The 11980-nt window shown below is 39.1% G+C and overlaps 1 non-coding gene and 1 pseudogene across 1 annotated transcript; one reads left to right on the top strand and one right to left on the bottom strand.

Annotated features, from left to right (window-relative positions):
* Positions 1-8041: 8041 nt before the first annotated feature.
* On the bottom strand, positions 8042-8192 carry LOC125912036 (uncharacterized; annotated as a pseudogene).
* A 2895-nt stretch (positions 8193-11087) lies between these two features.
* Positions 11088-11219, top strand: LOC125912011 (small nucleolar RNA SNORA18). Its single transcript, XR_007454578.1, has one exon. It is a non-coding gene; the product is annotated as a small nucleolar RNA SNORA18 (small nucleolar RNA).
* The last annotated feature ends 761 nt before the right edge of the window (positions 11220-11980 follow it).

Below are 11980 nucleotides of genomic sequence, written 5' to 3'. Positions count from 1 at the left end.
TTATTATAAATGTCTCACTTAATTTCACAGTGGTCAGAAAACATACTTTATATGATTTCAATCCTTAATGATTTGCTGAGAATAGCATATGGTCAATTTGGTAAGTGATGCACATGTACTTGGTGGGGGGGGAATGTATATTCTTCAGTTGAACTCCATGTTTTATCTGTCTAGTCCAAAGCTCTGTTCAGCTTCTCCATCTCTCAGCCGCTGCTTTCTGCTCAGTTTCTTATCCTCTTAGCCATCACCTTTGGGTCAGCAAATTCCACAATGTGAAAAATGGCACCGAAGTAGGGCTTACATCTCTAGACTTCTCTCTGCCACCTTTTCCCTAAAAATCCTCATTGCTTTGGTAAGTCTCAGATGCTTTCAAATAAATGTTTTTTTTTTTTCTTTTTCTCCATCTTTTCTAGTAGGTCTCAACAGGTAAGTTAGTTCAAAGCAAGCTAGTCTCCCTCTGCCAGAAGTAGAAGTTCCCAAAAGACTTAGGTTCTTGAAAGAGGTACACTGCTTCAAAGAAACCACAATTCTAGATTGAAAAAGTCAGCAAATCTTGGGGCCCCAGCACTTTGTAAGCAGAAAGTAGGCTAGCAAAGCTGAGCAAAACATCCCTAAAAAAGTATGCTTTACAATGTCCACTATTCACATATGACCAAGGAGAGTAACAAAAAGAAACTTCCAGAAGGGCAGCAGCAAGAGACCTGGAGAACAATGGACAAAGGAGTCCCTCCCAAAGACCAGGATTAGGCCTAAACAAGACCACATTCCTCACCACAAGGATAAAACATCTTCGGACAAGTGACTACTCTGTGCCTTCCATTCTTCCCCTCTCTAAATGGGGACTTTATTATAGTTGGCATGTCAGTTGGCATACTGAGTATGTGGATGCAGATAACTTGCCTCTTTAGTTCACAGGTCTCTAGATCACAAGAGACCCACACCTGGACTAATGGGATGTTCTCACTGCTTCCCTGACTGCAGACTACTGCTTGATGCTGTGACTAGATGACACTGTTGGTTTGTCTCTCTAGGAGGATGCCGAGTGTATTTTACCTGCAAGAAGGAGAGTGAGCCAAGTATTTTATGACCAGAAGGGCAGACTCTGGTATATATGAGTGCTGCTTACCAAAGATATTCGACCCTCAACCTTCCAAGCACACAATAGGATTACCAGCTTCCCTGTGGTTGAATGAGGTCCTATGACTAGTATTGGCCAGTGAGTCGTGAATGGAAGTGACAAATATCATTTACAGGAGAACATGTAACGGAATATGTAATTTGACAGTGTGAAACAGCCCCAAAATCTGTCTTCCTCTAGTACACAGTTTAGCACCTTTAGAGATAGTGACTGCTAGCCTAAGACTGTTAGCCTAAGAGCCTGAGTGACCATGATGAATACAGCCCCTTCCTTTGCCAACACACAGTACACATGTAGTGTGAGAAAGAAATAAACCATTATTATTTTAATTCATTGACTTTTGGAACTTTTAACGTTTATTTATTTTTGAGACACAGAGACAGAGCACCAGCGGGGGAGGGGCAGAGAGAGAAGGAGACACAGACTCTGAAGCAGGCTCCGGGCTCTGAGCTGTCAGTGCAGAGCCTGACTTGGGGTTCAGACTCACAGACTGTGAGATCATGACCTGAACTGAAGTCAGATGCTTAACTGACTGAGTCACCCAGGCACCCCATGGAACTTCTGGTTACCACAGCATAATCTGTCCTATCCTGACTAACACACAGTTTTAAAAGTTCCTACTACATTTTGATTATAGACAATGATTGCCCCCTCACCCTACATTTATACAAAAAGTGCCACTCATATGCTTCTTTGCAAGAAAAAAAAAACTGTTTTAATAAATTAAAAGAGGAAATCAAAACCATAATGAAATACTACCTCATACCCTATAGACAGTTTTGTGGGGTTTTTTAATGGAAAATAGCAAGTGTTGTCAAGGATGCAGAGAAATTGAAACTCTCAAATGTAGCTGCTGGGGATATAAACGGTGCAGATGCTATGAAAACAGGTTGACAGTTTCTCACAAAGTTAAACATAGAATTATTTTTCCTTATTTTTTAAATTAAAAAACTTATTTATTTTTGAGGGGGGGCGGGGGGGGGGGGGGGGCAGAGAGGGAGACACAGAATATGAAGCAGGTGCCAGGGTCTGAGCTGTCAGCATACAGCCCAACTCGGGGCTTGAAACCATGAGCCATGAGATCATAACCTGAGCTAAAGTTGGACGCTCAACTGACTGAGCCACCCAGGCAGCCCAGTATAATCTTATTTTTCTGTAAAGAAACATATAAATGTGCACACATAAGAAAAACTCTGACAGTGTATTCACTGAAGAATTACAAGTGACTGTTTCTTAACAGCAAAATCATTTATGTATTACTTCATCCAGTAAATGTTTATAGAACACCTATTATATAGCAGGCACTGTGCAGATAAACATAGAATTAAATATGACTCAGGAATGTCATGTATATACTACGTATGTATCCAAAAGAAGTGAAAACATATGTCTACACAGAAACTTGTACATAAATGTTTGTAGCAGCATTATTCATAATAGCCAAAAAGTAGAAACAATTCAAATGTCCTTAGCCAATGAAAGTAACATGATTGCTGAATCAGGAATTTGCAATTTCCCAAGCCCCCTTTATTATATTTATGGTAGTGACTTGACCATCATTGATTTGATAAGGTATTCTTGTTTGTTTTGTTTTGCTTTGCTTTGTTTTAATTTTTAATTTTTTTAATTTATTTTTTAATTTACATCCACATTAGTTAGTATATAGTGCAACAATGATTTCAGGAGTAGATTCCTTAGTGCCTCTTACCCATTTAACCTATCCCCTCTCCCACAACCCTTCCAGCAACCCTCTGTTCTCCATATTTAAGACTTTCTTATGTTTTGTTCCCCTCCCTGTTTTTATATTATTTTTGTTTCCCTTCCCTTATGTTCATCTGTTTGGTCTCTTAAAGTCCTCATATGAGTGAAGTCATATGATATTTGTCTTTCTATGACCAATTTCACTTAGCATAATACCCTCCAGTTCCATCCAGGGAGTTGCAAATGGCAAGATTTCATTCTTTTTGATTGTTGAGTAATACGCCATTGTATATATACCACATCTTCTTTATCCATTCATCCATCGATGGCCATTTGGGCTCTTTCCATACTTTGGCTATTGTTGATAGTGCTGCTATAAACATGGGGGTGCATGTGCCCCTTCAAAACATCACACCTGTATCTCTTAGATAAATACCTAGCTGTGCAATTGCTGGATCGTAGGGTAGTTCTATTTTTAATTTTTTGAGGAACCTCCATACTGTTTTTCAGAATGGTTGCACCAGTTTGCATTCCCACCAGTTGATAAGGTATTTATTATTATTATTTTACTGTTTATTTTGAGACAGAGAGAGGCAGAGTGCAAGTGGGGGAAGGCCAGAGAGAGGGAGACACAGAATCTGAAGCAGGATCCAGGCTCTGAGCTGTCAGCACAGAGCCTGATGTGGGGCTGGAACTGAAGAATCACGAGATCATGACCTGAGCTGAAGTTGAACACGTAACTGACTGAACCAGCCAGGCACCTCGATAAGGTATTTTTAAAGGAGACATTTTGGGATAAAACAAAACTATCATTTAAAAAACACAGTAGTGGAGGAATGAATGTTAGCCTTTGCAATGGTACAAGGGTTGATAATGTTTCCTAAGTATCAGTTTAGTCTTCATTGGTTCCCTTGCTCAAACACTGAAGGAGTTGTGAGCTTTCTTTGTTCTCAAATAAGTCTAACCAAGTGTGATGTTTTCAGAGCTGATTGTTTTTATCCTAATCCCTTTCCTATGAAAAGAAGGATAGCATCTCTAATAATAACAAAAGAAATACACATTAAAATGAGATACAGGGGTGACTGGATGGCTCAGTTAGTGGAGCATGCAACTCTTGATCTTGGGGTTGTGATTTTGAGCCCCACGATGGGTGTAAAGATTACTTAAAAATCTTTTTAAAAATGAGATACAAGCGCCTGGGTGGCTCAGCCAATGATCAGGTCATGATCTCATAGTTCATGGGTTCAAGCCCTGCATCAGGCTCTCTGCTGTCAGTGCAGAGCCCAATTCAGATCCTCTGTCTCTGTCTCTCTCTCTCTCTCTGCCCCTCCCCCACTCATCCTCTCTCTCTCTCTGTCTCTCACTTTCTCTCTCTCTCTCTCAGAAATAAATAAACATTAAAAAAATGAGATAGAATATTTTACCTACCTGTGTTGCAAAGATAGATAATGCCTATTATTGTCATGGGTTGTTAAGATGAATACTCTGAATCATGAATAGAAAGAGTGTAAATGATACAGTTTTATTGGAGGACAAATTGAGAATATCAAAATTTTATATATGCAGAAATTTGACATGAAATTGGAGGACAAATTGAGAATATCAAAATTTTATATATACAGAAATTTGACATGACATTCCTGTTCTAGGAATGTATCCTTTAGTAGTGCTGACACAATTGTTCATAGCACATATATTCAAGAATGTTCTCTACAGCATTGTTGGTAAGAGCTGAAAAACTGTATACAATTTCCTGTCTATCAGTGGGGAATTAGATACATAAATTATACTACATACGTGGAATAGAATCCTATGCAATCACTTGTTAAAATGAGACGAATCTACCAGCAGCATTTTTCACAGAAGTGGAACAAACAATCCCCAAATTTGTATGGAATTACAAAAGACCCTGAATAGCCAAAGCAATCTTGAAAAACAAAACTGGAGGTATCCCAATTCCAGACTTCAGGTTATATTACAAAGCTGTAGTAATCAAAACAGTATGGTACTGTCACATAAATAGAGGCATAGAGCAATGGAACAGAATAGAAAAACCAGAAATAAACCCACAATTACATGGTATTCATCAAAGGAGGAAAAAAAACATACAAAGGGAAAAAGACAGTCTCTTCAACAAATGGTGTTGCGAAAAAGAATGAAGTTGAACCACTTTCTGACACCATAACACAAAAATAAACTCAAAATGGATTAAAGACCTAAATGTGAGACCTGAAACCATAAAAATCCTAGAAAAGAGCACAGGCAGTAATTTCTCTGACATTGGCCGTAGCAACATTTTTCTAGATATGTCTCCTGGGACAATGGAAATAAAAGCAAAAATAAACTTGGGACTACATCAAAATAAAAAGCTTCTTGGAGCACCAGTCTGGCTTAGTTGGTAGAGCATGTGACTCTTGATCTTAGGGTTGTGAGTCTGAGCCCCGCATTGGGTGTAGAGATTACTTAGAAAGAAAAAAGCTTCTGCACAGCAAAGGACACAATCAACGAAACTGAAAGGCAGCCTACTGAATGGGAGAAGATATTTGCAAATGACATATCCAGTAAAGGGGTAGTACCCAAAATATATAAAGACCTTATACAACTTGACACCCAAAAAACAAATAATCCATTTTAAAAATGGGCAGAAGACATGAACAAACATTTCTCCAAAGAAGACATACAGATGGCCAACAGATACATCAAAAGATGCTCAACAACACTTATCATCAGGAAAATGCAAATCAAAACTACAATGAGATATCACCTCACACTGTTCAGAATGGCTAAAATCAACAGCACAAGAAACAAGTGTTGGCGAGGATGTGGAGAAAAAGGAACTCTCATGCATTGTTAGTGGGAATGCAAAATGGTGCAGACACTGTGGAAAATAGTATGAAAATTTCTCACAAAATTAAAAATAGAACTACCTTATGATCCAGTCATCACACTACTGGGTGTTTACCCCTCAAAATAAACAAATAAATAAAACCACTAACTCAAAGGGATACATGCACCCCTATGTATATTGCAGCATTATTTACAGTAGTCAAATTATGGAAGCAGCACAAGTCTCCATCCATAGATAAATGGATAAGAAGATGTGGTATATATACCCAATGAAATATTATTCAGCCATAAGAAGGAATGAAATCTTACCATTTGCAACAACATGGATGGAGCTAGAGAGTATAATGCTAAGAGAAATAAGTCAGTCAGAGAAAGACAAATACCACATGATTTCACTCATATGTGGAATTTAAGAAACAAAACAAATGAGCAAAGGAAAAGAGAGAGAGTCTTAACTATAGAGAACAAACTGATGGGGTGAGGGGATTGGTGAAATAGGTGATGGGAATTAAAGACTACACTTATCAGGATGAGCACTGGGTAATGTATAGAATTGTTGAATCACTATATTGCACACCTGGAACTAATATAACACTGTATATTCACTATACTGGAATTAAAATTTTAAACTTAATAATTAATTAGTTAATTAAATAAGATTAATCTGTAGATACTGACTTGGAAGAATGCCTGAGCTATATTTGGTGGGGGAAATTCTATGATTCATATTTCTGTGGGGGAAGAAAACGGCTACTAAAGTAGTTCTATTACTATTACTATTACTATTACTATTACTATTACTATTACTAATAATAGCAAACACCATTTGTAAGATACTTCCTTAAGCATACTACATTATTTCATTTAATCTTCACAAGGACCCTGTGTGATAAGTGTATAATAACACCATTTGTAAGTGAGCAAAATGGGGAATAGTTTAAGTAAGTAACTTGTGCAAGAGCTCATAGACTAAAAGCTAGAATTTGAACCCAGGCAGTCTTGCTCTAGAGTCCATTATCTTAATCCACTAGGTCAAGTTATCTGATATATATACAGATGTGTGTGTGTGTGTGTGTGTATATACATACATATATGTATATGTATATATATATACATATACATATATATAAAACTTACAATCATATACATCAAACTCTTAACAATGGTTATTTCTTGATGAAGGATTACAGGGACTTCCAAATTCTAAGTTAATTTTTTGAGGTAATATTTAGATTGTTTGTTATACTGTTAATATACTACTTTTGTAGACAAATAATTATTTAGTTCCTGCCATGAGCCAGGCACTAATCTAGGTACTGGGGAAAGCAATATTTTAGTAATAAGGTAACTAGCTACTAACAAATAACTCAATTATTTCAATATTTTAACAAAATTAAACTATTTTTCATTCATATCACAGCCTGAATTGAGTGTTCAGCAGGCAGCTTTTCATATTTTGATTCAAGGATTCTGTCTCCGATCAACTCATGGTGGCACCATCTTCTGAGGCAGGTATATGCAAACATTTTTTTTTTTTTAATCTTCACTTATTTTTGAGAGAGAGACAGAGTGTGAGCAGGGGAGGAGCAGAGAGAGAGGGAGACACAGAATCTGAAGCAGGCTCCAGGCCCTGAGCTGTCAGCACAGAGCCTGAAGCGGGGCTGGAACTCACGAACCGTGAGATCACGCCCTGAGCCGAGGTCAGACGCTCAACTGACTGAGCCACTCAGGCAGCCCGCAAACATTTTCTATAAAAGATAGTAATATTTTTGGTTTTTTGGAACATACTGTCACCGTTCTGCAATTGTGGCATGAAAGCAGCATAAAAAATAAACAAATAAATGGACATGGCTATGTTCCAATAAACCTTTATTTACAAACACTGTGGCGGGCTGGATTTCACCCATGGGTGACCATTTACTAGTCCCTGTTCCAAGGTCTTCTCAGAGATGTGGACTGGATCCTGTCTGCATTCAAAAGGTCAAAAGAAATAATAAGGCAGGCAAGAAATGGGACATGACTTCTACCCATATCTTCTTGGCCAGAATCAAGACTCATGGCCCCAACCAAGTAAGCCTGGAATATGTCATTTTCTTGTGACTTAATGAAAGGAAAAGAGATTTGTGACCATCTAGGCAGCCTGTGGCAGAGTCAGTTCTTTTTGTCACGAAATATTTTTCCTTTGTATAGATAATACTCTCCCCATCCCCAAAGAGGACAGCCCAAAGTTCCACCCAGTAAATATATTCAGCTCAAAGTGCAAGTTCTCCAGGTAATGTCCAGTTTCCTCTATCAGGTTCAGATATGGCTCTTTATGGACTGGTGACCGATGAACTAAAAAGACAAATAATCTGCCCAGACACACCCATGCCCATTGATAATGCAACAAAGACAGGAAAATTGAAACACTCTCATTCAGAACAAGGAAGAATTGAACACACAGTTCTCACTGGATCACATCGTTTTGATACTACACTTGATCTTAGCCAAAAGGCCAAGAAGCGATAGGATCACATCATTTTGAAATCCCATTGGGTAAATATTGTAAAGTTCTTTTTCTGTGGGGGTGAGTCAACACCTCTGATGGTTCTGATAGCTCATAACAGTCTGTTACTCCATAAGGATGCCCTTACTCCACTCAAGCTCCAATATCCTGTACTGGGCAACCATCTGAATGAATGTCTTCCTCCTCCTATCCAAGTTCTAACATCCATTGGTAGGTCTCCCCACCAAAGGACACCCTTCTTACCCCAGTCAGCCTCTGACCCCTCTGTCCAGGTGACACCATGTTGTCACTTAGCTTCTCAGCTCCACCTAATGACTTTGGGATGGAATAGTTCAGGAAGGGAAAGTGAAAGAAAGAAAGAAAGAAAGAAAGAAAGAAAGAAAGAGAGAAAGAAAGAAAGAAAGAAAAGGAAATGAAGGGGAAAGAAAAAGAGGCAAAGGAAAAGCTCATAGCCTTCCTTAACTAATTTCTTCTTATTTTTTTTAAAGATTTATTTATTTTTGAGAGAAAGAACACAAGCGGGGAAGGGGCAGAGGTGGCAGCGGGTAGGGAAGAAGATCCAAAGCAGGCTCTGAGCTGACTGACAGCAGCAAGCCCATTACAGGGCTGGAACTCATGAACTATGAGATCATGACCTGAGCCAAAGTCAGACGTTCAACCGACTGAGACACCCTGCTGCCCCTAATTTCTTATAAGTGAGGTATAGAAGCAGAAGTTTTACCTGTGAGTTTCCAAATTTTAGATTCTATTCCCTTCTATTTCTTCTAACAAACCCATGAGGGAATTCTTTCCTGATCTCATCCCTTTCTTATAATATCTTGCCACACACTGTTAAAAATAACCTCTATTAAGTTTCTATTTTCCATTCCCCCAGGAGTCAGTAGACACATAGTCTGCTGCTCAAGTCATCTCAGGCAATAATTCTGCCAAATGTTTTGCCACTGCATCTCATGACTAACCATCTTTTCATCGACAGATACTGGGTTCATTGTAGCCCACCATCCACTTGCCATGTAAATGCCACATAGGTTTGTTTGTTTGTTTGTTTGTTTGTTTGTTTGTTTTTTACAGTTGCGTTCCACTTTCAGCAGTGGACAAAACACATAAAGGCTCTACTTTTGCTGAGCTTACATCTGTAATATTCTTCTAACTCCTCATATGGTTTTGTTTTAGGAAGGGCATGATTACTTTAAAATGTACTCGAGATTTGTTTTAGTCAGGTATCGTAAGACATGGAGACACAGAAACTGGCATAAAGGAAGAAGTTTTTATACTCATGGATCCCTAGAAGCAGGAGGCATGGCACACCACACAAGACCACACACGGCAAGCACCATGAAGTAGACAGAGTGAGGGGAAAGTGTAGGCTAAAGCTTTTCTTTAGGTTTTCATGGGGAGGAAGGGGTGAGGCAGGATAAGCAAACTAAGCAGGTTTAGGATTGGATAGTTTGATTTCCCTGGGCTCCCAGCTATAAGAATGGTTCCCTGGTGCCCAGTACCTGGCCCAAGAGTGATTTAGGGTGGGAGGTTAGTGTCCTCAATTGCAGGAACCTGGTAAAAGGAGGGGTGGACTCAGGATTGGTTGGTTTGCTTATCAAAGGCTTATTCTCAGGCAAGTTCTTTACTACCTCTGGGAGGGGCAGTTTCTCTCTGGGTCCCTAAAGTCCTAAGATGCCAAAGCATCATAAAATACAAAACATTTTAAAAGGTGAGGGAAAGTTCTCTTCACTTGGATCACTCTCTATAGGTTTCTCATCTATTTAGCAGGACTCAAATTGTATCTTCTTTAGCCACCTTTTCACATCCCCAAATATACATCACCCAGATGCAAAAAGCATCAAGATTTGGCACACTTCCTTCCTCTCTGTCGTCTTCTTTCTCTCCTGAATTCTCTTAGGGCAAACTCCAGACATGTCATTTCATCTCTACATACTTTAGAATGCTTTCCTTGACAGTTGATTGAGTGTCTGACTCTTCATTTTGGCTCAGGTCATGATCTCACAGTCATGAGATGAAGCCCCCTGTAGGGCTCAGTGCAGAGTATGGAGCCTGCTTGGGATTCTCTCTGTCTCCTTCTCCCTCTGTCCTTCTGCCACTCATTCTTTCTCTCTCTCTTTCAAAATAAAATAAACTTTTAAAAAATGGGGGGGGGGGGTCTGGGTGGTTCAGAATGCATTCCTTAAAAAAATGGCTGTTTTTCTTAAATTACCATATTATTTCCAGGTACCTAGAAATAAAATCACTCATCTTTTTTAAAAAAAAGGAACTGATTCAAAAAAAAATTTTTTTAATGTTTATTTATTTATTTTTGAGGGGGAGAGGGAATGAGAGAGAGGGGAGAAAGATTCCCAAGCAGACTCCACACTGCCAGCGCAGAACCTTACACAGGTCTTGAACTCACGAACCGTGAGATTCTGACCTGAGCCAAAACCAAGAGTCAGACACTTAACTGACTGAGCCACCCAGGCCCCCCAAGAATAACTGATTTTTTTTAAGAGTAACTGATTTTTTGAGAGTTATGGTGCCTCTCTGTGATAGGCAGAATAATGCCCCCACCAAAAAATGCCCATTTCTAGCCCTAGAACCTGTGAATGTTACCATACATAGCAAAAGGAATTTGCAAATGCAATTAAGTTAAGAATCTTGAGATGGGAGGGGCACCTGGGTGGCTCAGTCGGTTGGGCGTCCGACTTCAGCTCAGGTCATGATCTCGCGGTCTGTGGGTTCAAGCCCCGCGTCGGGCTCTGTGCTGACAGCTCAGAGCCTGGAGCCTGTTTCAGATTCTGTGTCTCCCTCTTTCTCTGACCCTCCCCTGTTCATGCTCTCTCTCTGTCTCAAAAATAAATAAATGTTTAAAAAACATTAAAAAAAAAAAAAAAGAATCTTGAGATGGGAATTGAGGTCTATCCCAACCAGGCTTTTTCTGTAGACCTACATTGTTGGAAACACCTCATAGAGTACATATGTGGTTTCCTTTATTCACATTTCTTATATGTTAGATCTGTGGGAAAGAATTATAAGACATCTATCTGCTAAAACTTGTGAGAGACCTAATAGTATTTTTTTTTTTAATTTTAGGTATTGGCATATCTCAACAATCTGTACAGTTCTAGGGTGTGGTAGTTTAGGAGTGAATATGATTTGAACTCATTCACATTCAGAGGGTATTTGAAATTGAGAACCAGGCAGATCCATCGACTGTGACCCTGAACGTGGCCCTAAAGAAATTGGATCACCAAAGATTACAGGTGGAGAATTTTAAAAGTCTGTCCATGTTCAAGTGGAGATCAAAAAAGTCCAACTGAAAGAACTCTGGACTGACAGTGACAAGTGTGGATTGAACAACAGTTCTTTTTTTTTTTTTTTTTAACTTTATTTATTTTGGAGAGAGAGAGATGGGGAGGGAGCAGAGGATCTAAAGCGGGCCCCTGCACTGACAGCAAAGAGCCTGATGCAGGGCTCAAACTCACAAACCATGAGATTATGCCCGCAGCCAAAGTTGGACACACAACCAACTGAGCCACCCAGGCACCCCCAAAAAGTTCTTTTCAAAAGGAATTTTTTGAAGATTATGATTCTGACTTTGGAGGAACTATGGTGATTGGCAGTGGCAGCAATCACATGTAAAATTCCTTAAATAAAAAGTTATTGGCTTAAATAAAAAAAGAATCTTGAGATAGGGAGGTTATTCTTAATTATTCAGATGCACCCAATATTATCATAAGAATCCTTATAATTAAAAGAAGGAGGCAAGATAGAGTCTGAGGAGGACATGTAACAACTGAAGC

Source organism: Panthera uncia (genome assembly GCF_023721935.1).
Source record: "Panthera uncia isolate 11264 chromosome C1 unlocalized genomic scaffold, Puncia_PCG_1.0 HiC_scaffold_3, whole genome shotgun sequence".
Lineage (NCBI taxonomy): Eukaryota > Metazoa > Chordata > Mammalia > Carnivora > Felidae > Panthera > Panthera uncia.
Note: the sequence above shows the minus strand (reverse complement) of the source record. Positions and strands in the feature narration are given on the sequence as shown.